Consider the following 5,290-nt stretch of genomic DNA (forward strand, 5'->3'; position numbering starts at 1 on the left):
TTGCTACTAAATACTTTGATGTAGATACTAAGTTATCCAGGTGTGGTTGAATTGACAACTCAACTGCTAATAATCAAGAATATTCTTTAGCTCCTCTTGTGTCGAATCAATAAATTTGGGTTGAATACTTTACCCTCGAAAGCTGTTGCGATCCCCTACACTTGCGGGTTATCACCCAGCTTCAACACCAATACAGCAAGACCCTCATGAGGGGCGAAGCCTCACGAGGCGGACAACGCCAAGACCCCCGGAGGAGTTGGCATCCTCAGGAGGGCTCCTAAGAGGCGGAGAGTTCTATGGAGCTACCTCATGAGGCTCAGCTGACGTGAGCCATGCAACCAAGGCCAGGCGGGTGCACTACAACAAAATTCCACATACAGCAACACATGCAGCAACGACAGACAGCGTATGTATTGTGTTTGGGTTCAACCTCCCAACTCCCACGAAGGGATACCCCCCCAGTACCCACCTCCATGTTATCTGCGCTTCCTCTCTCTCCAAATATTACACGGCAAAAAAAAGAAAAGGAACTCACAGCCGAGCATGTAAAACAAAGCTAATCCCCTGATTCCCCTTTCTCACACCAGAGCGCCGCCGCCGCCGACGCCGATTCCGGGAAGCTCCGGCGCACTCCCACCCCACTGCTCACTACCTGCCCCCACTCCCTCAATATTCTCCTCCAATCCCCCCCACCCACCCCACCCCACCCCACCCGCCCTTCGCCCCGCTGCACGCGGCCCCGCAACAAGCCTAGTCGCCACGCGCCGCCGGCGCGGCTTCGGCGGCTCCGGGTTGTCGGCCCAGTACACCTGCATCTCCTCACGCGTGATGGTGGTGCTCCGCCTCTTCTACCTCGACTCCGACGTTGATGGTACTCCGCCTAGGGTTTCTGCGCCGTGTTACTCCGTCGAGTATGAGTGGACAACACCGTGATGCGAGTGATTTCTCTCAACAATTTTCTTAGTCAGGTATTTGAATTGTTGCTTACATCTCTGGTGTTCGTATCTTGTTCTGGTGTTTATTGATTAGATGTGATTACCCTGTGTTGACGGTCAACCTGTACTAGTTCTGGATAAGTAGTATGTGTATACCCTGTTATGCGTTACTGTCAGATTTTCCTATTCCTATATAGATGGATCGATGGAATTGTTTTTTTCACGTGAAATTGATCATTATATACTAGCATGTAGCATGACCTATTCAATAAGATCAACACGGTTTTTTCTTATGAAAAGAGATCAACTTAGTTCAAATCACAGTGAGATAGTAGTATATGAGCGATATAGCATATGACATCATGTATGCCTCTGAAGGACATTGCTACAAAAATCAGCATGTCAGTGCAATTATGGGTCATGATACTAGCATAATTATTTCAAATGGATAATCCCCTTCTCAGTAGTTTGAATCATTATTTATTTGGCGCCATGTGTACAATATACAAAAAAACTAAGTCCACTTGCATCCGTCTGTCCCAACATTTGTCTTTGTTCTGTAATACTTTGTTCCATCTACACTCGCAAGTTATGAAACTGTTTTTTTTACTATAGTCAACATCCACATGTGTGTGCTTATGTTATCTCTTAACAGATCGATCTACAACACATACGCATTGCAATTATGAGAAATCCATCAATATGCAGATGAAGCCTTAAGAATTATTTAAGTCATTGTAATTATATATATCATGGTGAGGGCCCTTCCGCTGGTAAGGAAAACTTAGATATTTTGCGTATTATATATTTTTGATTGATGTAACATTTGTTTTCCCCTGACAAAAAGTAATGTTTGTTTCATGTTCTTATTCAGTAAAAATGTGCACAGCACAATCTCAAATTTTATGCAAAAGCTCAGATGGCAATAGTTCCTACACTCATGTTATCCAATATAAACTGTTGAATGATTGATACAATTTGAAGGTGAGATACAAGAACATCATAACATTGATATTCTCGTCGTATGTATATGACTACTATATATTCCCGAAACCTCACCTCTAAACTGAGTTTAGTGCAGTTTTTTTATTTTTTGAAATACAGGTACTTCTCAATTTTTGTACTAATTTTCTATTTTGGGGAAAGCCACATATGTTTCCAACAATAGAATGATGTGTGATGGTCATCACACAAACTCCTGGCCAGGTGCCTTTCACATCTTATCTTGTTTGTAATATATATATTCTCCTTAAATTGTTAACACAATGAGCATATAGATGTAGCTGGTTCATCAACGTAAACATCAAAAGTATTCCTCTTATGCAGTCTGCTTCCCTGACATGCAGGGCACACTAAGGTGGTGGGAAGATACATACAACCGTTAACTTGACGGCTAAGCGATCAGATGCGGCGATTGTGTGAGTGTGTCAGGTACGTCGAATTCACTTATCCCAAACTATTGGAAGTTACTAGGATCTCCTCTTCTCTGTAATACTTATGGCCTTCTCCTCTACCTATTGGGGCAACAGTTTGGATATCCAGCAACCATGGTGACAAATACGTGCATACTGGAACTGTTCCAAGTTTCCATTTTCTCAGTAAACAAGTGAACTAAGAAAGTGAATCCTATTTAATAAATGTAGGCATATACTAATACGGTGGCACAACTTAGTCTGCATGAATGTTCTGGTCTTCTAAATTTTTAGTATAATGTTGAGTACTTTAGTTGGAGTCCATGCTAGTTTAGCTAGCCAAGTTGAGTCTAATAAGGCTAGGTCGATTAGTTAGTTTTCCACCATTGCAAGTCGTAAGCATGTGTGCTCATGGATGGGTCGTAGTCTGTAGATGATTCAATGATTTTGCATAGGTAGCAGCGTACGTGATGTACTAGTATGCCTTGGAGTTGGTGTGCCTTACTAGTCTAGGAAAAGGGCGCTCGAGTCCAAGTCGTTTTAGATGCAAAGTCAGAGTAGGTTTAGGTTGTTCCGGCCATGTAGCAGGTCATAGTTGTGGAAGCAGGTCGTATAAGAGTTTTTCCATAGAAAACAAGGTCATGTAAGAGCTTTCAGACAAGAATAAAGAGTACGCTAAAGTTTCTTTCATGCGCATGTGTTTGGCTATTTTGATGTGATAGATTCTGTGGACAAAACAGAACATAGATTACTAATCCATATGCCAAATCAGCAGGTTACAGAAACTTGATTGTTCCAAGTCAATGTTGTTGGCACTAAAACCTAAAAGACTACTGGTGCCAAGCTGGATTTGCTAGGAGGTATTTTCTGATATTACTTCTATATTGCCTGAATGATTCTTCACCAATTCGAATGGAAATTTTGGATTATTAATAGCATTACTTGAATATATTTTTATTATCACACATGCTTCTGTTCTTTTACCTAATTCGTACAAGAGAACACTTTTCTTCCATGTTACAATGGTCATACACTCATACTGCGTCTCTAAGATAAGACTCTTTGCCGCTAGATTAGGTAAAATAATTCATCAACTCCTGTATGCCTTCCTTACATTCCCTCACTTCCTATATAACACTCTGTTTCTATAAACATGGTGAAACTTGATAATGGAATGAGCTGAGTTACTTTACTGTAAACTAAAATGACTACGTTCGGCTACAAAAGTGATACTTGACAAGTTCAAACAAGAGCGCTGCTCTTACTACAACCCAACGTATCAACCAAGAATATAAAGGTAAAATTGACGGTGTTAAACTTGGTAATGAATTCCTTATATTCCGAATTGATCTTACATTAGCAAAATCTGGTAAGTTTATACAACTAATAAAAAGTCAAAATTACTGGCGATATAGCTAGATTAATTATCACATGGCCTTCAACCTTTCTATGTTGCTCCTCTTTTTCAATTTTACTGCCCTATTAACCTATCTCATTTCTTTGTGTAGATTGCAAGATAAATCGGTGATGCATCGTCAGATGTTGATTGCAAGGTCAAGAACATGGGTGCAACTAGATAGTTTCACATTGTGTTTCAGAATGTCATTTTCATTGTCGATGTGTCAATCATTATGATTCAGGCATTTTCGGTGTCAATGTTTAGATCATTATGTTTCAAAATGGCTGAGACGTTGGTTGCAAGATCAAGAATAGGACCAGTACTAGTTTCACATCTTGTAATCTTTGTATCCAGATCCTTGTAATGCAACCAAGTTGACTTAATATATGAGACAGTTCTGTTTGTTATACTGCGTGCCCTATGCATTATTGGCATTGACCTAATAATTCTTGATCGGAATTGATCTAATAATTCTGGATGGTCATATATATAGTATCGTGCATTGTTCATGCAATGCACTGGCAATTCTTGTAGGATATCCACCAACGCATGTGAAGCGTTGTTGACCTCTATCTATATTCGTTGTTACGTTACAACGCTTATTCACACCGTTTACCAATGGATGCATATACGTTGTTGTAGACACTAGCAACGCCACCAACGACAACACATATCAATCTGTTGGTGTAGACCTTAGCAACACTTATATGGGTCTTGGGCAATGCATTAATGCGTTGCTAAAGGGGGGTTCTTGTTGTAGTGGTGCAGAGTGCAGGTTTCCTCTTTGGTGCAAGGGAGGCAAGCCACAGGAGTGGAGTCCCGAGGAATCAGCCAAAGGTTTCCATTCTGGTGCAACAAGACCAAGACCGCTAGGACGGCAAGACAGAGGTCATCATCGAGCCCACCGCAGCGTCACGACCAGAAGCTTTACGTAGGCGAAGACTACTTTTGTCGGGATAGACTGTACTACCTGTCCCCCTTCAAATCCCGCTGTTGTGGAATCCCTTCTCGCTCATATTTGGGAAGAGGACCAAGGCCACTATATATAGGACTTAGCCACCACCATAGTAGGGGGAGATCCGTTCCGACCCGAGCACCACACCAGCTCAAGAACACCTCACCTCCTGAGGCTTGTTCATCCTTGTACTAGTTCATCTGTAGCCCCTCGAGGTAATCCACCACACCACACTGGATTAGGGTATTACACCACAACGGTGGCCTGAACCAATATAAATCTTTGTGTCTTTGTGTCTTTGTGTCTCTGTGAGCTCTGCGCGTTAGGCTAGGGAGGATCACAAGTAGGCAGGCTGGACAGGTTGAGATCTCCGCATGCACCCCAGAGTTCGAACCTCTCAAGGGTTGCCGGATCCCTAAATCCGACAGGATTGACAACCCCTTTAACACATCAGGTTGTGAGTATTTGTTATTTGTGTGCAGGTGTTGTTTACGTGGTGTGAGGAGGTTCTCCTACTGGTTTGATAACCTTGGCCTCATCACCGAGGGAAATACCTACAGTCACTATACTGCATCATCCCTTCCTCTTT

The 5,290-nt window shown here is 42.1% G+C and overlaps 1 long non-coding RNA gene across 4 annotated transcripts; it reads left to right on the forward strand.

The window, feature by feature from the left end:
- The first annotated feature begins 496 nt into the window (after window positions 1–496).
- LOC123045106 (uncharacterized) lies at window positions 497–4,153 on the forward strand. 4 transcript variants are annotated; one of them, XR_006421057.1, is made up of 7 exons: window positions 497–968; window positions 1,591–1,708; window positions 1,810–1,919; window positions 2,012–2,141; window positions 2,282–2,366; window positions 3,123–3,207; window positions 3,856–4,153. It is a non-coding gene; the product is annotated as an uncharacterized lncRNA (long non-coding RNA). The 4 variants fall into 4 exon arrangements; XR_006421056.1 differs by having other exon boundaries at window positions 498–968; window positions 1,591–1,690; window positions 2,017–2,141; XR_006421055.1 differs by having other exon boundaries at window positions 499–968; window positions 2,040–2,141.
- The last annotated feature ends 1,137 nt before the right edge of the window (window positions 4,154–5,290 follow it).

The sequence above is a fragment of the Triticum aestivum genome, chromosome 2B, assembly GCF_018294505.1.
Source record: "Triticum aestivum cultivar Chinese Spring chromosome 2B, IWGSC CS RefSeq v2.1, whole genome shotgun sequence".
Classification (NCBI taxonomy): Eukaryota; Viridiplantae; Streptophyta; class Magnoliopsida; order Poales; family Poaceae; genus Triticum; species Triticum aestivum.